General features: G+C 43.1%; 1 protein-coding gene across 12 annotated transcripts in view; it reads right to left on the reverse strand.

Annotated features, from left to right (window-relative positions):
• The window catches only part of Sgms1 (sphingomyelin synthase 1), a 265,738-nt gene that overhangs the window by 74,575 nt on the left and 166,419 nt on the right, over positions 1–24,744 (reverse strand). The window contains exon 1 of one of the 12 annotated variants that reach the window (XM_038344316.2): positions 18,725–18,903. The exons of the other annotated variants lie outside the window; for them this stretch is intronic. The gene's annotated coding sequence lies outside the window, so the exon portion shown is untranslated. Of the gene's footprint in view, positions 1–18,724; positions 18,904–24,744 lie in introns of those variants that run through there. 12 annotated transcript variants of the gene reach the window in all.

Here is a 24,744-nt window from a genome sequence, read left to right on the forward strand (position 1 = left end):
GTAGGGCTCAGGGTCCCACCTCTGGGGGCCCACACCTCTAGTTCTGCTACCCTCTCATTCTTATGTAATCCCCGCCCTTTTGAAGTCTGGGGCCTGCCAGCTAGAAGCTGACCAGAGCACAGCAAAGACTGACTGGCACTGCCACAGGGTTCTTTCCCCAGAACGCTCACCCTGCACAAGCCCTGTGCTCAGCATCTATAGTGGTAACAGGTTAGGACTATACAAAGCAAAGGAGAAAACTTCAGTCTGTGGAAAGGGTGGTACTCTGGGCAAAGTAATAAACAAGTTCGTCTTAAGAAAAATGAATTATGAAGCACAAAGAGCTACACCAAAATTCCACTGTGACTTTGGTAAACTAATAAGCCTTTCTGCATATTTTCCTTTGGCTCTAAAAATATAAGTCCTGCCAGACCTACCTCAATATTCTACTGGAGTCCGACCCAGGCATGGCTGATACTCAGAAAACCACTAGCATGTGTACCAGCCAACTGTCTTAGTTACTATTCTTCTGCTGCGAAGAGACAGCATGATGATGACAGCTCTTATAAAAGGAAGCATTTAATTGGGGCCGGTTTCAGAGGTTTAGTCCACTATCGGCATGACAGGAAACATGGCGGCACTCAGGCAGACATGGTGCTGGAGAAGGGGCTGAAAGTTATATATCCAGAAATGCAAGTAGCAGAAAGATAAAGACACTGGCCTGGCTTGGCTACTGAAACCTCAAAGCCCACCTCCTTTGACACACTTCCTCCAACAAGGCCACACCTCCTAGTCCTTTTAAATAGAGCCACTCCCTGGGGACCAAGCATTCAAATCTATGAGCCTTTGGGGGGCCATTCTTATTTAAACCATCACACCAGTTCCTCCAAGGCGCCTGCTCTCCAAAGGGCTTTCTCCTGCTTTCTGATGGTTCAGTGGTTAAGAGCACTGTCCGCTTTTCTAGAGGACCTGGGTTCAATTCCCAAGCCCCACGTCGAGCAGCCATCTCAGCTCCAGTTTTGGAACTCCAGTGCCCTTTTCTGGCCTCCATGGTCAATGCACACATATTGGGCACAGATTTACATGCAAGTCAAACAGCCACATACATAAATAAAAATAAAAATAAAAAACTAAAACTTAAGAACATCCAAAAAGTAGCTTAAAGTAGCTGTCTCCCCACTCCCTAGTGGCTTCCAAAGCAACAGTCTCAAAGAGACTCCAGAGAAAGGGGCATGGGTGAAGCCATTACTTCTGAAAGTCTGGTCCCTCTCCCGGGCATGCTCCTGGGAGCTCAAAAAGTATGGGGCACTCAATATGTGATCATCCATTGATTTGTTGGTTTTTTTTTTGTTTTTTTTTTGAGGGGGGCTTTTTTTTTTCTTCTCTCAGTAATAAAAGAGGCAAAGGGGCTTGTTTGATTATTTTTCTACTGTCTCTTCTTCAAAAGCAGAAGTCTTTGGAAAGCAGCAACTATTCACTTCAAGTGGCAATTAAAAATAAATCTATATTCACCATAAAGAGAAATCCCAAAACAGAGCAAGGAAAACCAGAGTCCAAGTAGAGCTGCCCATGCAGAGAGCACACATCCAAATGCTCGCACAACTGCCAGATGACCTGGAAGCCAGGTCATGCCTCAAGATATGGAAATGTGAGACCATGAAATGAGAGTAGCTTCAATTGCCCATGAAAGCACACATTTATTAGCCTTTAATCTAAAATAGTTTACAATAGCAATAAAGTAATAATATATTTTGAAGGAGCTAGAGATATGGCTTAGTGGTTAAGTGTACTTGCTGCTCTTACAGAGAACCCAAGTTTTATTCTAAGCATCCACATAACAGCCCACAATCACATTCATCTCCAGCTCCAAGGGATTTTACATCCTCTTTGGCTTTCATAGGCACCAAACATACATGTGCTGCACACACATTCATGCAGACAAACACTCATATGCATAAAATAAATCCTTTTTTAAATGCATTCATTTATAATATGACAGAGTTGAATAAAAATGGGTTCTGCAACTTTTCTAAGTAAATTGAAGTAAATACCTCACATCAAAAACAGGTTTGGGTTGTTATGACCAAGAAAGTTTGAGCATTCCTTCTCACAGGGCCACATCCTAGCAAGTTCTTGCTGTTTTGGCTAGTACACTGCTTATAGAGCCAGCCCCTATTCAGTTATCAATCAAAGGAAAGGAGGTGAAGGGAAGAAAAAGCAGAAGGGAGGAAAAAGTAAATGTATTCATCTTTGTTCTTTCCAATAATCTGAACTTCAAAATAGAGGATTAATTAGTACTTTCAAAAATAAATTAAGGTAAATGGCATACTAAAAGAAATTTTACCATTCTGTAAAAGGTCCACGTGAAGCAATCAATGGACCAATATTACACCCAGGGACACACTGAGGAAGAAATATTTTTGGAAGACGCTAGCAAATAAAAATGCCTACTCAATCAATGACTATACAATAGGATACATGAGATGTGTATACAGATTATTTATATGTAATGTATGTAATTGCATATATATATTTGGAAAGATGGGCATCAAATTATTCATTATGTCTAACCCTTTAAAGTAGACACAGATAGAGGGGAGGATTATCTATCTAAGTTCAAGGAAAGAATGTGGACATACATTGCTAAGAAAGGTCTATTGCTGGGTGGTACTTGCAGAGTTCTTTAGAGTTTTCATGTCTGTTTAATGGAACTGTCCACACTTTCCTATGGGAGAGGCTGGAAGGCAATGAAATTCTGGAACCAGATGATCTAGACTTCAGTCTTGGCTCTTGTATTCACTGCTTTAAGATCTGGAAAAAGTTGCTCAACTACTCTGAACTACAGCAGCCTTTACTAGTGGAGGTAACAACACCAAAGCCATAAAGAGAAAGCAAACTGCATACGAAAGATACCACATACAGAAAAGAGCATGAATTCCAATGTCTTATCAGTAAAACTACAACACGAAAGAGTAATTTCATGAGACAAAAATTAAATAGAAAATTACCAACATTGACTTACTCTATAAGTACATTCTGTATCAATGTGAAGCAAAATAAACTGAGAAATAACAAAAGCCCTCAGATCCTACCTTATGGCCAACATCGATGCAATCAAATTCCCTATGGGTCACACCACGGCCAGAGGGTGCCTGGGCAGGAAGCTCCCTAGAGGCATAGCTCAATGTGTTGTGACCAACTCCTAATGCGGCTGCCCAGCAACTGGGCTGCCTCATGATGACAATAATTACCATGCTTTACCTGACCAATGGTGTGAGAACTCCTGAAACGCAAATGCCGTGTTATAAACACTTATACCTAATAATTGACCTCAATGGGACTTCTAGCCTCACCTAGAAGCATACAACATAAACCAGGATCAATTATCTAACATTTGGGACAGCAATGGGGAAAACTGTCTTACTGGTCATGTTCTCGTAACATAAAGCAAGTATCTACTTCGCTGAAAGACAACACACTAGGAACTGGCCCCATTCTCCTACCTGGTATTTTAAGAGGTAAACTTTAAACTTTGACAAGCTGGAAAAATATCCTCCTTAATTTGCATAACATGAGAAACTTTTTTGTCTTATTGGTGTGTGTGTGTGTGTGTGTTTGTGTGACTTCAGATAGTGTCTCTTCACTGAACCTGGAGTTTACCACTTTGACTCAACTGGATGGCCAGCAAGTTCCAATGCCCTTTTGTTCCCACCTCCAAATGTTAGGTTACAGGTGGAGCTGGCTTTTCTATGGCACTAGGCCTCCAAAATCAGGTCCTCGTGACTGCTTACCAAGCACTTTGCCCACTAAGCCACTGCCGCAGCCCTACAAATGTGTAAAGAAATGAATGACACATTTGCTGTGTGATTATTCAGAGTGACAACAAGACATGCCTCACAAAAGTTCCTGCTGATTTATACATTTTTCATTTGCCATGACTGATATCAGAGTTCTGTTTATATTTGCTCCCTTTCTCCAGGGACAACTGGCTTACCACCAAGAAGGTCGTTCACCCTCAGACCTGTCTTAGTATAACAAATCACAGAAATTCTTATTTCCGGGACCTCATTTTTCCAAGTAGATTCCACTGCCAGACTCATTTATCCTCCTGTGCAAAATGTCAAAGACAATACACAAGTGAATTTCTGTCAGCCTTATTTAGTCAACTTGATTAATAAGTTAAAAGCTGAAGTTACAACTTGGATCAAAGCAGTGCAAAACTGTTGGACATGGGAAGCTATTTGTGAACCTTTCTTTGACAAAGACACAGTCTCAGTATTTCCATTTATCTTTCCTGTCAATATACTATTTAGGAAAGAAAACTGCCATCACCAAATCGTAGCCAAATTGTCTGGTCAAAGGCCTCTTTAACGACAACATTTACCCATTATCTCCTCAGCCTACTTCGAGATGTTTGCTTAAAAAACACCATGATCATTTTGAGTAACCAGAGCTGTTCTCTGATGACCTAGTATCCAATTATTTTCTTTTCTGTGTGAATGTCACTGAACAGTAACAGAAGTTGAAGCCTAATAGCGTCAGCTTTCAGAAAATTCGATATATTTTTCTGATTGTGGGCTTTTGTTTTAGTAAATACAAATTAATTGAGTCGATTATCTTCTGGAAACTGTGAAGAGTAAACAAAGCTATTGGCTCTATTGGCTCATCACAGGTCAAACAAAGAAAAGGAGGTCAGAACTCTACTAGAAATTGAGCTAGTAAGATTTAAGAAAATATCATTTGTCAAACCAAGTAAGCAATGGATCATGATATGGCTATGAATATAGATTTTTGAACTCAAGAATATTTAAAATCTGCTCAGGAGATGTTTAAGTAATAAAAAACTAACCTACTATTTTCCTGGGACTTAGATTAAAGCTTAGTTTATATAAATTGCAACAACACATTGTATATTCAATTTTTATTAATTAGAATTCTTTTAAGTTTGTTCATTAAAGAAATCTGGAGAGAAATCCTCTTAAGTCAATGTGAAGTACCTTTTCTAACACTACTCACAAAGAAAACAGACAAGATTATCGCACTAGCAGTCTGTAGGGTAACTGCGTGAACAAGGAGAGAAGAATTCAGTCACCGTTGGATACAAATGAACTGTTGGTGCATTTGGTGTCTACATGTGTGAGATAAATAGGCTATCATTACCTGGGAGCCCACCCAGATGTCTAGACGCTAACTGACTAGGAGTTAAGACAGCAGGAAAGGGAGACGCTGCACATTCTAGGGTGCATTTGTGAGATCCAGCTGGTCAACTTGAAGTGTCCCCAAATGAATTTCCATTCAAGCTTTCTAATCTTGCTCACTTTTGGCCCTGCAACTCTTGTTCTTCGGAATCCACTCAATATACCATGCTCCATAAGGCAATTAGAAGCCTACATGTTCAGGATCTAGGAGAGAATCACCTACGACTTTGGATTGCACTGTCTTCTCACAGATGAGTACATCCTGGTGTTAATAGTCAAAGACATCCGAAGCTCACCTGCCCAGAGTGCCAAGAAACCGATAGGGGCCAATGCAGCAGAGGAGAAGGGCATCAATGACGAGTACTCCCTATAAACAGTTTTGGTAAACGGGATGTTACCGGTCTTTGTGACTGTGGGATTGACTCGGATCAGTGCACATACCCTGAACTATAACTATTCAGCCCCCAAAACAGTACAAAGTATGGTTACGTTTTCTCAACCAGCATCATTCTTCAATTTTTAATTTCATTTTTAAAAGGCGGTTTAATATTTCTTATACTAAAGTAAAAGCATCAGTGTTAATGAAAGCAAAAAGCTCAAAGAAAGGCAAAGTGCATGTAACATTTATTAAGTAAGGCTAAGTTTTCATGCTTAAAATGTGCTAATGTAAGTCAGTGCTACAGAAATAAGACTGTTCAGGGAACCGACAATGACGAATAAGGAAGAGAAAGAAGAAAATAAAAGCACAGAGTAAAGTACACCGGATTAGAGAATTAAAATCAAGGGAACAAAGAAGAGTGAAAAGATCCTAAGTCTTGAGCCCGTGAAGAAAAACAAAAGAAAACAGGCATTACTTTCAACTCAGCACACAGGCACAGTTAATGCTGTGGGATTTACAGGGATGGGAGGTGGAAAGATGCAACTCTGGATCACAATACTGCACTGAGTCTCAAAATAGCTATGGAAAAGTTTCAAATACTCTTACAGAAAAGGAATGATAAATATCTAAGGTGGTAAATATGTTAAAGACCACAATTTGATTACAGGAAACATACCATACGCGTATTATCACTGCACTGTGAATATCAGGAGGCAGGCAGAACTCCGTGAGTTTGAAACTAGCCTGGTCTAGATAGCAAGCCCCAGGCCAGCCTGGATTATATACTTAGATCCTGTCTCAAACAAACAAACAAACAAACAAACATCTAACAACTTTACTGTGGCTCATAAATTTGTACAATTATTAGCAGTATATCTTAAAAATTAAGAATACAAATTTGGTTTAAAATTAAAATTGGTGGCCTTTGTGGAATCCAGTTTGGCGATTTTATCTAGCAAGGTTCATATGCATTTAACCTCTGATCTAGAAATCCCACTGACAGGAATTTAAACACCAACTTTAGCAGCAAGATTTACATATAGGGCAGAATACAGCCAATGTAAGCACACGGTCACAGTTTGGCAACTATTAAAATGTCTAGAAAGAGGCAAAGGTGAAATTAATTACTGTATATTCATTATATTCATTTAATGAAATGCCACACCATCACTACAACCAAAAGCCATGATTTCTATGTGTGGTTAGGTAAGATCTCCAAAATACTGTCAGTATAGAAAAATTAGCTGCAGAATTATAAAGTTTAACATTTTTATTAAGAGCAAATGGTGATATGCCACAAACACTCCATTTCAGGGGGAAATAAATCACAAGTACATTTAATGGTAACCAATACATCTCATCTATAGCTTTTGACAAGTTTATACACTAACCACAAGCATGTTTTGCTTTTATTTTTGTTATCATGGTTACCAGAATGTAAGATTATGAGTAAGTATCTACTCTGTTTGATGTCATCCAATAAAATCTAGTTTAAAATATAAGCAGAAAACTTAAAGAATTTATAATCAGCCTTAATGTCTGAACCTCTCCCAGATCCATTTAATGAGTACCTTCAGAAGTGTTGGGAGGTTAAGCTAACACAACAAAAGGCTGGAGACCAGAAGTAGAGAAGAGAAAGCAATGCAGATGACAGACAACTCATAGTCAAGGTTAGGGCTGAGTATGCCTAATGTTTCAAACAGAAAGTAGACTTACACATTGCACTGTGTTATGAAGCAAGAGACCACAGAAACCCAGCAGCTAAAAGCTGCGGTGGAGGGGTGGGGGTCTTTTCAAGCACTCCTGGAAGCAATATCATCTCAACTCATAAAGAAAAGTACAGAACACCTACCTCGTATGAGCAAAATCAGAGCCCTGGAGTGTCATATCAAACCCCTCTCAGAGGCAAGATCCCCGCATGGTTTCACAGGCAACTCTAGCTTCATCGGTGCTGTGCACCTTCACAGGCATTAAGCAAGACATGTGAAATGTCATCAGGCCATGTGTCATTTGATAAAAGCTGCTCCAAATGCCTCCCATGGCTTAGGAGGCAAACAAGAAAGAAATGGAACCTTCAATCAGCTTTTAGCATTGAGTCACTACATGGACAAGCCAGGAATAAACTCAGAAGTTCAAGAAAGCATGAAACAAGTGCCGGCTGAACAAAACCCCAAATCCCGAGAAGATGGGATTTGTCCTCCCCACGCCCCCATCAGTTACTGATCTATTGCCTCTCCGTTCTTGACTGACATAACTGGCAAACTCTGACCTGGGACCTGCATGTGTCTTGTTCATTTGCAGGCTGGCATAACGTTGGTTCAGGTTTTGTGGGTAAACAGAACAGGAGATACTGGGGAGCAAGGAGCTGCACGTCCTGGTTCTGGGGCTCTCCAACCATGATGGAGCAAGAGGCCCCCTGGGTGACAGTTCCCTCTGAACACCTACCCTTGGCCCGTCTAAAGAAAAATTTTCAGTAAATTCTGGAAGGCAGGTTGGCAGCAATCTCTACTAGCAGGGAACTGTGTTGCCTTCTTGGCCATGCAGTGTGTCAAGGCCGCATCCTCTAATGAGTTCTAGAGCTCAGCTGTGGGGGGAGGGAGCGGGGAATATAATCTCTTCCTTTGGACACTCCCTCCCTTTGAGTCCCGGGAGTGCTGGCTGCTCCCTGTATTGGCTACGCTTGGGTTCTGTTTACATAAACCTACAAAGGTCCATTTCATATTTAAACCATGGTAACATCTGTGTTCTTTAAACGCTGGACTCTTTCCTGGTTGAATCTTCTTCCCCCAACAGTTTAGACATACAGAGAAAACTTCACTCAGAAAAGAGACTACCTTATTTAGACACGGGATGGCACAGTGCTGGCTAACAGTACCTTCCTACCCTACCCACAGCTTAGTCAAGGGACCTTGTTAAGTTTTTTTTATGAGAAAGAGTATGAGCTCAGTGACAGTCTGGGAATGACGGAGATGGCAGGGAACTGTGAGAATCCAAACCTAGTACTCTCAGCAAAGAGATGACATTGCTATGCTTGCTTGTTTCTCTTAAGTCTTCAATCCAGGGGGGACCACTCCCTGCTTATTCCCTGGGCAGACAGCCCAGCCCCCCTTGGCTCTTTTCCCTTGGAGTCTTACAGACCTGCGGGATTTTTGCAGAGTGCATCTCTGTGAGTGCCAGTCTTGCTCAAGTTATGAAAGGCATTTGCTTTGATGGCTGTCCTTTAGGAAGCACTAACTGTCCTATCTGAGTCCTGCTTCTGTGGAGACATCGGCTTCTTAGAGCGAGTGCTCAGGCTTTAAGGAGCTTCCTCTCTTGGGCTCCTGGACTGACAATTACCTAGCTGCTCAACAATCTGGAAACAGCGCACACAGGTACCTGAGAGGCAGGAGGATTGCCACGAGTTCAAAGCCAGTCTGGACTACACTGCATTGCGCAGGCCAGCCTAGTATATGCAATAAGAAAGACTCTGTTTCAAAAAGACAACAAACATACAAAAATCACAATGAACAGAAGTGCAGAGCATGTCAGTACAGCAGCGGGAATTTAGGACTTACATGTACTTTAAGTGTTACAGCCCTGAGAACCAAAACACTCTAGATACTGGATCCAAACTATCCTCCTGAAAACCAAACTAAAGCATAGTTAATAAACTTCTAAGAATGTTTAGCAATACAAAACCACACAAAAAAGTTGCATTTTTTAAATCTTGCTGCTTTGATGAAGGATTTCTGTCGCTATCTAGTAGTTTGTACAGTTTAAACGAGAAGTGACAGGCATGCTCACTGGCCTGGGAATCCCTACGACAGCAGTTAACTCATTTTCTTTACTCACGCATGCGTCACTCACAGAGCAGGGTCCTAGTTTCCTGGGTGAGTAAGCAAGCAGTCGTACTCACGTGGTAACAGTCTTAGGATGTTCACTGCGTTCCCATGTTGAGAATAGGATGGAAGGGGACTCGTGGGGTAGCCCCACCACCCCGTGAAGCCAGCTGGTTTTACCGGGAAAATCTTCTCGGATTCACCACAGTTCACAGAGGGGCCCAAAACTTTAGGGCTGAGTACATTCAACGTAGCACTGAAGTAAAAATGCCAACTGAATACTCTACTGTAAGAAACACAAACTACAATGTACGGTTCGATGGTGCCTGCTGACTGGGAACAACAAATACCAATCATGAGCATGCGCAGTTGGTGTGGAACAGCAATTCATGCTTGAGTGGCCCTGCACCGCTAGACATGGCGCCCTACGGGTTAAGACACACTCTTCAGTGTTCAGGGACGGCAGCAAGCCCACGTTGCACATCAGGCTTTGTACGGAGGCCATCTGTCCTCCAAAACACAATGAACAAACCCAGCACAGGTCAGACAGACAGAGACCTGGTAGGGCTGCTCCAGGAGAGGGCTATTTCTCCATGCCCTGGCCAGACTGACCTCTCAAACTTGTTTGCCTGGGGCTGAAGAAAGAATTCGGCAGTTAACATCGCTACGTGCTCTTCCAGGGGCCAAGTTTTTGGTTCCCAGCACCCACACCACAGGTCGCAACCATCCCTGACTCCAGTTCCAGTGGATCCGACTCCAATTCTGATGCCCTTGGGCAGTGCATGCACGTGGTACACACAGACATACACACGGGCAAAACATTCGTACAAAAAAAAAATAAGATAAAAATCTTAACTTGGTCTTCTACCTCAGTCTCAACATTCTATCTCTCACAATTTCTGTTCAAAGTTCCCTTCAGAGCCACATGATGCAAGTCGCAGGGCTACCTAGCAGGCCACTTCTTACTCGCCATAGCTTCCCTGGGACCCTCGTTACAGGTTTATTTTACAGTTTCTCCCAGAATGAGCTTTTCCCCCAAAAGTTGGAAGTGGGTAAGTGATCTGCCTATTGGCCCTAATTCAGGACACATATCCCAATATGTGGCAGGAACCAATCATGTTCCAGGAAAAGGAAGTTTCTCGTCAGGAGTTTGCAAGCACATTCAGGGAACGGGACAGAACTGCTTTATGGAAAACCAGAATGCAAGCTCACACCCTGCATTTAAACCTGAGCTCTCAAACTTAAACTCTAAAACGCACCATGTCCTGCAACATAAGGCAGATGGCTGCATGTATTTGTTTTAAAGGTTGTTTGTTGTTTTATTTTTTACCCTTTCCATGTCTAGAATATGTTTGGCCTCTAGGTGATGCCCTCCTTATAAATGCAAAGAAATCTATCTTTATACTTTGAGGCTAGACAATCTAGACCTTGGGAGCTTGACAGCAGATACTACAGAAGTTGATGCTTAGGCTTTTGCACGTGTATATGCAGCTTACAAACACTAGTGGCAGCATGTGGTAATTCCCAGTGCCACACCCAAGAAAACAAAGGCAAGGAATGAATCTAACATGAAGTCACTCAATACCCATCAGGTCTCAAAAACTACAATCATTGGTGCCATTTAAACTCATAATTTCCACAAAATTTCCAAGCAATCTACAGATTCAATGCAATGCCCATCAAAATCCCAGCAAAAATCTTCACAAACCTCAAAAGAACCGTACTCAACTTCATATAAAAAAGCAAAAAACCCAGGATAGCCAAAACAATCCTGTACAATGAAAGAACTTCTGGAGGCATCACAATCCCTGGCTTCAAACTCTACTACAGAGCTACAGTACTGAAAATAGCCTGATATTGGCATAAGAACAGACAGGAGGACCAATGGAAATGAATAGAAGACCCAGATATCAATCCACACCTCTTCGAATACCTGATTTTTGACAAACAAGCCAAAAATATCAAATGGAAAAAAGAAAGCATATTTAACAAGTGGTGCTGGCATAACTGGATATCAACATGTAGAAGAATGAAAATAGACCCATATCTATCACCATGCACAAAACTAAAGTCCAAATGGATCAAAAACCTCAACATAAAGCCAACCACACTGAACCTTATAGAAGAGAAAGTGGGAAATACACTTGAATGCATTAGCACAGGAGACCACTTCCTAAATATAACCCCAGCAGCACAGACACTGAGAGAAACAATTAATAAATGGGACCTCCTGAAACTGAAAAGCTTCTGTAAAGCAAGGGACATGGTCAACAAGACAAAACAACAGCCTACAGAATGGGAAAAGATCTTCACTAACCCCACAGCAGACAGAGGTCTGATCTCTAAAATATACAAAGAACTCAAGAAATTCATCATCAAAAGAACACATAATCCAATTTAAAAAAATGGAGTACCGACCTAAACAGAGAACTCCCAACAGAGGAATCTAAAATGGCTGAAAGACACTTAAGGAAATGTTCAACATCCTTAGTCATCAGAGAAATGCAAATCAAAACAACTCTGAGATTCCATCTTACACCTGTAAGAATGGCCAAGATCAAAAACACTGATGACAATTTATGCTGGAGAGGTTGTGGGGAAAAGGAAACACTCCAGCATTGCTGGTGGGAATGCAAGATGGTACAACCGCTTTGGATGTCACTGTGGCAATTTCTCAGAAAATTAGGAAACAACCTTCCTCAAGACCCAGTAATACCACTTTTGGGTATATATCCAAAGGATGTTCAACCATGCCACAAGGACATGTGCTCAACTATGTCCATAGCAGCCTTGTTTGCCATAGCCAGAACCTGGAAACAACCTAAATGCCCCTCGACCTAAGAATGGATAAGAAAAATGTGGTACATTTACACAATGGAGAAAACACAGCAGAAAAAAAAATAACGACATCTTGAATTTTGCAGGAAAATGGATGGAGCTAGAAAACATTATTTTGAGTGAGGTAACCCAGACACAGAAAGTCAGTTATCACAGGCACTCGCTCATATGTGGTTTTTAAACATAAAGCAAAGAAACCAGCCTACAAACCACAATCCCAGAGAACTTAGACAACAATGAGGACACTAAGAGAGACTTACATAGATCTAATCTACATGGGAAGTAGAAAAAGACAAGATCTCCTGAGTAAATTGGGAGTATGGGGACATTGGGTGGGTTGAAGGGAGGGAAGCAGAGAAAAATGTAGAACTCAATAAAAACAATTCTAAAAAAATCTCATAATTTCCCTAGTCTTTAAATTTATTTTCTTGGAGATCAGGAAAAAAACAGATTTCACACTTCTTAACCACAGACACTGCTGGTTTTTCAGCAGAGAAATCTCCAAATTCAAAGCTACCTTCTTGTGAGATCTAGACTAAACTCACTAAACCCTTGGCTTATGGTCCTGCAAGAAGGATTCTCTGAGAGTAAGGGTTTGGTTGTATTCGTTTGTTTGTTTGCCAATACCGATAACCCAACAACTTCCAGGTGTCGTGAGCCCATTAGAGGTAGAAGGCCGCCTCCCATTTCTGCCCTATCAGGAGAACCAGGTGAGCCTGAAGGGTAACTTAACCAAGGGCTCCCTGGACTCACAATGCTTACTTAGTCTGCATAATCACTTTCTTAGCTGTGGCTCTGAAGTCCAAGCCATTCCATTATACATGTCACTCACACCATGGCTGCTGTGATTCTAGCTTGTCCCCATTCAAGGGGAGAATATAAATTCTAATTCTGCTGCTGGCAGGAGAGGGTGTTCACACTGGCCACCTTTACAAGCTCAAGTCCTGTACTTCTGAGAGGGTTACACAAAAAGAGACCTTCAGAGGGACAACTGTTTCCAACAGTTAATAAAGCACCCTCCTATGACACAGAACTCTTCAGTACTGGGAAAATTAACACACTGCAAAACATGTAGACAGCAAGTGGATTTGAACACTGGAATCTCTCATCTGCCTTCTGCCACACAAAAATCACAATTATCTTAAGGGAAAAAACCACGCATGATAAATATTCTTATCGGGGAGCTGCATGATGCTGTAGAACAGACTGTGGGGCTTGACACAAAAAGAAGGGGCCAAGAACAGTGGTCACGTGATACCTCTACACTAGGGTGATGACGCTGGTGTCTTTGGACCTACCCTGGCTGTGTGTGCTGTTTACAACTTAAGACACAGGGAAATACATTAAGAAACCATATTAAGAATAGAGCGGTAGTTAATGGGTCATTCTAGGAGGAATATGGATGATATAGTGCTGAGAGCAAAGTAAATTATGGCAGTGCAGCCTACGAAGTTTCAGAGGAGAAGAATATTAGTAAATGGCCTAGACTTCTTGCGCTATTTTGACAAAGAATGTGTCTGCTTTTTGTCCTTGTCTTAAAATTTTGCTGGAGGCTAAATTGAAGAGTTTCAGAGTAATGGCATTGTCTGAGAAGATTTCAAGACAGCCTAGCATAGACTATATCATGTGGTCACTAACTGGAGAGCAGAGATCCAAGTATAGGTTTACCTTATATATTCCTCTAGGAGATGGGGCAAATGCTATTGGACCATACCACCAATGACAAAAATAAAAATACCTGCGGGTTTTAGAACAGACTCAGTCTCAAAGGCTCCCTCATAAACACATGCTTCCAGCTAGCTAGTGACAATACCCAAGCAAAAACAGCTATTCCAATTTTACAAACACAACAAGTAATCAACTGTTAAGCCAAGATTTCTCAACCCTGTGCTACTGACAGTCTGACGGGTAAGTCGTTGTCATGGGACTATCCAGGTGCCTGCAAGCAAGCTGGAGAGCAGCATGCCTGGCTCCACCCATCCCCAGTCATGACAATAAAACTATGTCCAGACATTACCTTATGTCCTCTAGAAGGTAAACCTGATCTTTGAGGAGAACCAGAGTCAGCTGACAGAACTGCACACAGAAAAACTGCACTAAATTCAGAAACTAGCAGGAACTAGCTCCCCTACAACCTTGTTCAGTACATAATTCCTCTCCAAACCAAGCTACAGCTCCCCGTGGAAAGACACATGTCACACCAGAGGGCACATACAGAATCTGGTGTCAGCCATCTGTGTCCTTTTATTAAACAAGTAATATCCCAGCTTCTCTGTAATGAACATGTCCAGTGTCTTCTAACCGCTGCCCAAGTGATTACATACCCTCTCCAAAATTTCATTGCGTACACAGGATATAGGTCTAAACACAAACTCAGTTCATACAACCTGCCTCAAGTGGTACCACAAAAACCCACAGCGACAACAGTCACTAAGGGTAAGACATGAAGTTTATTATTGCTCTGGATCACTTCTCATGAATTAACTACTTTAATCCTTCCATGTCTTCAACTGTCTATGAGGTCAGTTTTGTGGGATAGTTGTACACTGGGTGAAAATATAACGCTCTGATTGGTTTAATAAAAAGATGAACGGCCAATAGCTAGGCAAGAGGTATAGGTGGGACTTCCTGGCAGAGAGGAAGTAAGAAGTGATCACGGAGGTGCACACAGGAGACATCAGCAAGATCGGAGAGAGTCAGACATACAGAATGGAAGAAAGGTGCAAAGCCACATGGTAAAACATAGATTAATAAAAGCCGGTTAATTTAAGTTGTAAGAATTAGTTAGGAACAAGTCTAAGCTAAAGGTCAAGATTTCATAATTAATAAGTCTCCATGTCATTATTTGCGAGCTGGTGGTCCAAAGAAAAATCCGACTGTCAAGTATTCTTCTATTTCTGTTTTGTGATTAAAAAAACTGAAGTCCAAGCAGTTCCAATAAATAACATAGACCTGACCAGTGAGTCCCAGGTTCTTTACTGTTTTCTGTAGTCAATCCAAGAGCTATGAAAATCACATCTTCTAGGGACTCCACCTGGAAGCCCGAGATCCCCAGGTTTATCCAGGCACGTTGCTCAAGACTACTTATGTATGACATCACTATTCTTCCGACCCGCCTTCTTTGGGGAAAAGACAAGCGTATGTTATCCATAACACTGTCCAACCACATTTTCCTTCTTGGACTGAGAACCCACGGGACACTTTAAATCTCGTACTGAAGCTGGCATGCCAACGTCCTGAAATTCCTGCCCAACGCCTCCATTAAAAAAAGACGTGAGGTTAATGAACACAGTGATCTTTAGCAGGCATATACCAGCTACAGAGATGGAGGGCCCAGGCTTGTCTTGAGCTCCAGATCTTCCTGCTCTGCTTTCCACAGGGTAACAGTACAGACATGTGCTACTACTCCCAACCCTCATCACGTGCTTTCTGTGAGAGCCTCATCCATCTTTTAAAAAAATATATTTTCCAATTCTCTTTGACAACAGAACACCCTTTGATTCTGAAGCCTTTGGAATTGACCGTCTACCTGCTTTTAAAAATCTCATTTCTGGAATACTTTCCTGTAAGATTACTCCTAAGCGGTTCATCTACCAGACTGGCACATTCTGTTGCATGCTCTCTTACTTTTGGTTTTTCACAGACCAGGAAGGGAACCCAGGCCCTCCTGGGTACTTTGCAAACGCTCTGTCATTGCAGTACACCCCTAAGCCCTGATATGCTCTTTCAACATCCTCAAGCATGCGCGCTGCTTCAAATAGCCAGGATGTAGAGATCTGAGGAGGTGGCCAAGGCATTCTTGACTTGAAAGGCAAGTGGGAGTTCCAGGGAAGGCAGATGGAGGTGAAGAGGTGGGTAAGCTGGAAGAGGTGCACTAGCAGATGGCCACACCACACCGTTCCCTCCTTCTAACAGGTTAAACTGTAGCCCCTCTCATGTCCTTTACCTCATTATTCTTTTTTAAGTTCATTTTTATTACTTTTAGTTATGTGAATAGGAGGCAGAAGGGCAGGTGTCCACAGGGGCCAAGGGCAACAGCTCTCCCTGGGGCTAGAGTCACAGGTGGTAGTGCTGCCTGGCACGGAAGCCAGAAACTGAACTCAGATGCTCCGTAAGAACCGCACGTGCTCTCAGTCACTGTGATGGCTAGAGGCATCTCACTCATCCTTAGCTCACCCTTTTGAAAAGGCAAGTTTAACAGCACACTAAGTGCCCAGCCTAACTTGAAAACTATTTCCCCACAGCACATCAGACACAGCCCGTATGTACAGTCACCGTCACTAGGATCCTGCGCCTATCGTCACACTGGGAGAAAGCCAGTGTGCTCTTTCTGAGGAGCAGGAAGAACATAGAACTAAAGAGCTTCAGAAAAAAAGGCAACAAAGATTGGTCACCCTGAGGCAGCCACATGTATCAACACACCCATCAAGAAGAGTGCAGGGCTTGCTCAGTTAATATTTGAAAACCTCAAGCTTCCTGAGTAAATATATTATTCTGTGAACTTTGAGACTTGGGCACGGGGCACCCAAGACCTTTAAAATCACTTGGCAATCTGTTTCAAACCAAGACTCTCCTCAGTATTACTTGCATAGGGAAAACTGGCACTGTTTGACAGCTATTAGAGCCACAGGGAAAATAGCAAATGTCTGACGCTAACTCCTAACAAAGAAAGCAACTGACTGTGAAATAGGAAACAGGTTACACCAAGTCTTGAACTACGCAGCAGCCGGGGTAATATACTTCCCTCTTCGCTACTCGGAATGTCAGTGGGAGGAAGGGGATGCACACTGCCTCCTTTGCAGACAAAAGGACACCCTTAGATGTTCAGCTTTGTAACAACTGCATGTGAGCCATCCACAGTTAGGTTTTAGAGTTAGCAGGCTCTTCTCCCACTCTCTCACCTTCGGAGGGGGCCTTCCAACTGCCCGGCAGTGCCCTGAGGCGACTTTTCTCTGGAGGTCAGAGGTTGTTAGCCATGCTTTTCAAGAGCTAACCTTTCACCCAGACATTGGATCAACCTAAGGCAATGCAGCTGGCTTAACTATTAGCCCAGGAGCTTTCAATGGGTGCTGGATGCTCAGCGGGGAACTAACCTCTCCAATTACCAACAAAACGTAATTTAATTATTCCATTTCTAAGTGCTTTCTTTCTAGAGGAGTTTTCTTTATAGACCTAAGAAAGGTCAGTTGCAGAGAATTTTACTCTGCTCTCTCTCTCCATCTACTGCGAGCGTCGGTCTACTGCGAGCGTCAGTCTACAGCTTCATAAATGCAGAAGCACAAGGATAATGTTCCTCGCTTAATGCACATTCTTAACCATAGATCAGTTTTGAAATGTCCCTGGTACTGCCTATGCCATCAGAACAACAGGTGCCCGCCTTTCTGGGACACACTGATTCTTCTTACGATAGCATCTATGTTGTACTGTGCATTTCCTTAGAAACCAAAAGCTATGTCCCAGGCCTCTACCTTCCCAAGCTATGGCAAGAAAGTCGGTAAACTGGGGACTGAGAGGTTTAGCTCCACGGAATGACCGCCATCAAGGAATAAAATAAAAATCAGCTTGTACAATACAAACAAATCTGCTGGGCAAACAGATTTTTTTTAACGCTTAAAAAAAACCCACAAGACAAAGAATTAGCGATTTAGTTTACCTGGTAGAGTGCTTATGTAGCATGGGGGCAGACCTTGGACTGTATCCCCAGCAACACACACACACACACACACACACACACACACACTCAACCAGGTTAAAAGGAGAATGAAAATTTGTTCCCATCATGAAAACTGAGCTCAGAATCCTGTTGGGGGCCAACCCAAGTAAAAACACACAGCAAAAGAAAGACAGGGAGGAAAAAAAAATAGGCAACCCTCATGCGTTCTCGGTTAGTTTCACAAGAGCAATTCACCTTGAAGCACTAAACAGAAGCAGAAGTCTGCAGAGTAAACACCCTCTCTGGAAAACACAGACAACACGTGCTCCCTTCCTCCAGGCACCTGGTACAGGGCTCGCTCCCCAGCTCCTCTGACACAGGCTGAAGGTCTTTGGTAGAGGTGAGCAGAGGAAGCCTGTAATCCTTAAAACTCAGTAGCCAAGCTGTAAATACAATCTCACTTCTCAAAGACCTACACTAGGAAACCCTGACAACCCCAAACTGAAACTGTGTTGCTTGTGTATTATATACTCGGAACCACATCGGCTAGCATCATACAGGATTCCGTGCATTTGTTGATTCGCCCTACCTACCCGGGGCCACAGTCCCAGCCACTGCACTACTACTAGGTAGTACCTAGTTTAGGACTGAAACCCAATTGGTAAGCCGATTCCCGTGAGTTCTCTTGGTGAAGGAAATCCCACTGGTGATCACAGGGTGCCTTGTGGAAGTTACGCGCGACTTTGCTCCTCCTCTACTTTTCCTGGAGTCCCACCATCTGGCGCTGCTACAACCCATCACCCTGGAGAATATTTTAATGAACTGCCTTCTTTGCCTTCCCACAAAGAGCCACACGTACCTCTCCTCCCGAAAGTTCCTGAAGGATCAAGTTTGAGCCGGGCTCTCCGTCCGTGCGGGCGGCCGGTCGTGGGGAGTGGCTGCTGTCCCCGCAGGCAGATCGCCTCTAAGAAGCTGACCGGCGCGGAAAACCCTTAGGACAGTGAGCTCAGGGGTCTGCAGGAGCCAGGCCCGCGCGCCTCGGGCAGCACAGGGTTTTTGGAATGCAGGGCGTGGCTCTCTGCAACAGCTAAAGAAGTGAGTCAGCCCCTGTGCGATCCTAACCAATAAGCGCGTTCACTGTCGGTTAAGGCGGAACTTTCCTTTCTAGATTTGGGTCGAGTTCAGCTTTAGGTCCAGTTTAAGCTTTTACGAACTTTAGCACTTCGAAAGTTTGTGAAAACTTTTCTGAAGCCAGAATTTATCATATTATAAGAACCAGTGGAAGTCCTTGGGTTTCTGCTGGTACAAGTTCCCGAGTTGAGCTGTAATGGGTGCAAAGTGCTCTTGAGACCTCCATCAAAGCAGGCTGAGAGCTGACCTGCAATGAGTCTGGAATGTGCCCACCTAAGGTGGCCAAATTACAGGTGACCCTACATGCAAGACACTTAGCTCAGCGCTCCACATATCCCACTCAGATATGTCAAGTCCTGAATCTGGAGCGCCACTATTGTCAACAGCCGTAGACTGAGCAGGACCGGGTGACACAGACCTGTAATCACAGTTAATCCACAGGCTGAAGCAGGATACCTGCCTGAGCAGTTAGGGAGACTCTGACTCAAACTTTCAAAAGGCTTTTTGTTTGGTTGTTTTGTTTTGTTTTGTTTTTTCGAGCCAGGGTTTCTCTGTGTAACAGTCCTGGCTGTCCTGGAACTAGTCCTTGTAGACCAGACTGGGCTCGAACTCACAGAGATCCTCCTGCCTATGCCCTTGAGTGCTGGGATTAAAGTCCTGTGCTACCACCACCCAGCTTGTTCGTTTTTAAGGGTTGGCAGGGGCTGGATGTCACCATATGAGGAAGTTCTAGCTCAACATACACCAGGTACTAGGTTCCATTCCCTAAACTGCAAAGGAAAAACTTTTAAATGATAAACTGGCCTTTAACTTTAAAAATTGTTTCTTATGCTAAAAATACACAGAGCATTTTACAGCTGAAATAGCTGTTTGGTGTTGCACGGTTTGACTCTCTTAAATCATGAGAAACGTAGGCTTATGGTTTAAGTTTCTTGGATTTGATGTAATTACATAATTAAAGGGAAAGGATTACTAGTGAAAAAAGAATCTTAAAGGAGTGATATTTAGAAAATTAAATACACTTAAAAAGCAAGAATATATTTTTTAAAACATTCTATCTAAATACAGTGGCTTAAACATCATATTCTAATAAAAAATTAAAAGAAGCTGTAAACAGTTGGGATTTGGCAAATTAGAGGAGAACTCCTAATTCTCGGGGTCCTGATCTATTAAAACATGAACTGATCACTAGTACTGATAGAGTTTCTGAGAGGAAGAAAGATTATTTTCATTGGTTATTACTGTGGGTGGGTGGGCTGCGGGGTGGGGGAGTGCACATGAACACTTGAGGTCAAAGGACAGCTTCAAGCAGTCAGTTCTCTTCCTACCTTAAGTGGGTTCCAAGGGTTGGACATGGGTCATCAGGCCTGCATGGGAAGCATCTTTATCCACCCAAGCTATCGCACCAGCTCAAGAGATTTTTTTTTTATAAATTGCAGATTAAATCTTCTTAGGTTTAGAGAAGATCTCTTGAGTTTGACTCCCTCACCCCCTACGTGTGTGTGTGTGTGTGTGTGTGTGTGTGTGTGTGTGTGTGTCCGTGTGCACATGCAAGTGTATGGTATTCACATACACACAAACACATGCATGACTGAATGTATGTTTTTGCTTAGAGGCCAGAGGAAACTCTTGGGTGCCTTTCCTTAGGAGGACTCATTTTTAGTTGTTTTGGTTTTTTGAGACAAGGTTGGCCTGTAATTCCCCAAGTAGGCTGAAGCCCCAGAGATCTGTGTCTTCACTTCCCCAATGCTGCCACTGTAAGTATGTACCACCATGCTCAGCTCTCCCATCTACTCATTTATGTGCTTGGTTTTTTATTGGGGAGGGGGTGTGCCACAGCACCTGTGTGGAGGTCAGAGGACAATTAACAGGGGTCAGTTCTCTTTTTCCAGCACGTGGGTTCCAGGGATCAAACTTGGGTTTAGCAGGCTTAGTCTCCATGAGCCCTTACCCATGCCATCCTGACAGCCCATACCCACACCATCTTGACAGCCCAAGCCTGGTGTCTGGCTTTTTATGTGGGTTATGTGGGCTCTGAGTTTTAACTTAGGGTCGAGTCGTTAAACAGCTAACACAGCCAGCACTTTACAGGCTGAGCCATTTCCCCAGATCACCGTGGGTTCCCTCAGACCCCGTCAGCCCACTGGCCAAGACCTCTTCAAAATGTTCTCTAACCAATGAGGTCTAAAGCAAGAATGGGGCCTTCCTAAAACATTGTTCTTTCCTGTGAAGGAGAAAGCAGAAAGAGCACTGTACCATGAACCAGAAGTGCCCTTCCTAGTTGGGTTCTGCCAGTAGCTGACTAGAACCACAGCTTCCTCTCTCGCAAGTTCTCTGCCAGCTCGTCCACTAGGAAAAACAAATTGGACTGGCAAAGCAAATGATCAGAAGGGGCAGAAATAAGACAGGTCTAACACTTCTTTCTGGCAAAAGGTACCCAGCACACGAAGGGAGCCCGATCATGCACTTCCCCCATATCCCCCAGAGAGGGGACACTCACCAACCCTCGAAGCTAACTTCTGGAAGCCTCTGTGCTCCATCTCTGTCTCTTGGCAACTCACTATCAACAGGTGTGACAGGAAGGCGTCCCTTTATGCCTGTACCATTTCTGCCGTTCTTGGTTCAAACACTGGTTCCTTGTGCCAGAGTCACAGACGTTGGATGCTGTCCAACTGCTATTTCTGCTGAAGGCCCCTCCCTCTAGGCCTCTGACAAATCAGCACCATCACATGATAAATGTCAAAGTTCAGCATGCCATCGGGTCTTACACCTTTCCTCCCTCAGTCACTGAACTGTACCTTTAGAGGAAACAGTCTCCTTAAAAGGCAGCGTCTCAATGGTCACGTTCATGCAGATTTTTAAAAACTGTGTTTTTATTTTTAAAAAAAACTACTGCTATTTATTATACCTTGTGAACTCTGTTGGTTATATATTATGTACTAGGATATTATTTACTAGGCAATATGCTGGTTGCTATATTGAACTTGACATTCAGAGCAAGCGTTAAGCCCAGGAAGAAGGAAACCTTCCTAAATGCCATCAGCTGCAATCAGAACTCAAAGCACTTAAAACACATTTTCCACAGCCTTTATGTACCAGAAACAAGGCCGCCATTATCGATATAGTTATGGTATTCTCACAAGAGGAAGGGGTTAAATATTTCCAGGTCTTTGTTATCCACAATGGCAACCCAAAGTACAAAGCTGCTCAGTATACAGTTATGAAAAAACAAAGACAAAGATTAGCCCCCAGGCCAGATGTAGACCATTCGGTCCCTCAGAAGCCAGCTTCTACTCCATGGAACCCAGTTGCTCTATCTGTGCTTTCCCATGGGCACTGGGCACAGTCACCTCCATATCTGCCCCCACGCTGGGCTTGCTGTCTATTGACTTTCTCGAATCATTTTACTTCTAGTGCAGACACACTCAAGCCTGCCTTCTCCTAGAACTCGCTTCCTGGCCCGAGCCCTGACGAGATTGCTCTTGTCCTCTCTCCTTTCCCAAGGGGAACAGACCTCATTAATTCATGCCACCCTTCTCTGTGAGCTCCCTACCCTCTCTCCTAGCAGGTGATGGCATCTGAGGCAGGCAGCAGTGTATTTCAGAGGCCTAGATCCCGCAGGCAGGCCTATGCTACTCTAAGTAGGCATTGTTGTTGGTCTAATGCTGCCCAAGTCATAACAACTAGACAGTGGCAAGAAAACTTGGCTGCTGCATCCGGAATAAACAACTATTAGAGTTTCTGAAACCCAGTTGGCGAGCAGAAGCCAAGCATCAGCTGTGTTTCTCTTTCCGACACATTCCAACAGTACCGAAGGCTTCTCAGGAAGTCAATCCAGGACTTCCTGAGAGGAAGGGAAGTTTATGCAACATGTGTCATCTCAAGTCTCAGTTCCCCAAACACTAGCCCACTGAAGAGTGGCGGTAACTCCGTGTAGCTTCCTTCCAGTAGGGAACATCAACGCATGCTTGGTAATTAGCCAAAGTGCTCATTTCTTCTTTCATATAAATCTCTCAGTGTTAGAGTCACAATATCTCTGTTTAGCTGCCTTTAATAATGACTTCAATAATAAAGTACAGTATCAAAACACAATTGTATTCTCTCTCTCTCTCTCACACACACACACACACACTCTCACACATGTTGCGGACTAACTTTTTTGTACACTGTGACGATGTGTCACTCTGATTGGTTTAATAACAAGCTGAATGGCCAATAGCTAGGCAGGACTTCCAGGCACAGAAGATGCTGAGAAGGCTGGAACCATGAGGAGTCACAAGCCAGACGGAAAGTGAGCAACACATGCAGGAGGACAAGTAAATGCGACAAGTCACGTGGCAACCCATAGGTGAATAGAATGGGTTAATTTACATTAGAAGCGCTAATTAGAAACATGCCTAAGCTATCAGCCAAGCTTTCCTAAAGTCTCCATTTCATGATTTGGGAGTTGGCAGGAGGGACAGAAAAATCTACCCACCCACACACACACACATACACACACACACCCCCCATGATAGGGGCGCAATTGTTTGGATGATCTAATCAAAAGTCATGTGGCATTTGTATCAGAGCAAGCACCGAGGGTCATTGCCACATATATACCCACGTATCTACAGTCACTAGTTTAATTAGTGTCAATACATATCTGTGTTTATGACAGTAAACATTACCACACTTCCCAAAAAGCTATGTCAGAAGCCAGCTGCCCTATTATCCAATTAAATGCTTCACAGCTGCTATTTGTGACAAAGGACACTGAAACATTCCAAATATAAATAATCAAGAAAGGTAGTCAGCATTCTTTAGTCTGTGTGTAACAGAGATGTCACCTGAAGCATCCTAGGCCAAGAAGCAAGATGGGGTGAACCGAATGAAGACATCAGACAGCAGGAATGCTTGACGCAGCATCTCTGGGCCTTAGGATCCACTCCCCAGGAACTCTTCAAGGACAAGAAACCCCCTGGATCCTACCTTCTACTCACTTCCCAGCACTGCCACTGTGAGGGACTCTTCCACATTTAGAGTTGTAAATTTGAAAATTCTCAGGAAAGACTTCCACCTTCTAGCCAGGGCCATGTATCTATGATGCCCTGGTCTACACGAGAATTGTCTAGTTAGACTGGTGGGAGAAGTAAACCATCAGAAGACAATGGATCTACTAAGCTGAGCGGTGGTGGCACACACCTTTAATTCAGGCACTCGGGAGGCAGAGACAGGCAGATCTCTGTGAGTTCGAGCCCAGCCTGGTCTACAAGAGTAAATTCCAGGACAGCTGGGACTGCTATACAGAGACACTCTGTCTCAAAAAACCAAAAAAAAAAAAAAATACTAATGAAAGAAAGAAAATGTATCTACTTCATAGAAGTGGGACTCAGGAATTAAATCAGCACCTAGCATGAAATTCACTCTATGCTTAATGTGGAGGCTGATCCAGGCATTTCTCCACCTGGTTATAAACTGCATTCTAAATGTTCACTAAAAGTTAAAGCCACTGAACTTTTGCCTAGCCATTGAGTTCCTGTCACTGGAGACATCGTGTCTAGAGTGTAGATACTGGCATCTCCGGCCCATCCTAAATAGCCCATTTAACTCAGGGCTGATCTGAAATTCGACATCAATAATATTTCTAATACTGCACTCAGACTTCATTCAAAACTTGGAAAACGCATCTGGAATTCTATCTACAATTTAATTCATTTATAGAATCCTTGGTCATGACAGTGGCGTCCTTCCTGTACACGTTAGTTT

This window comes from Arvicola amphibius, chromosome 1 (genome assembly GCF_903992535.2).
Source record: "Arvicola amphibius chromosome 1, mArvAmp1.2, whole genome shotgun sequence".
NCBI lineage: Eukaryota > Metazoa > Chordata > Mammalia > Rodentia > Cricetidae > Arvicola > Arvicola amphibius.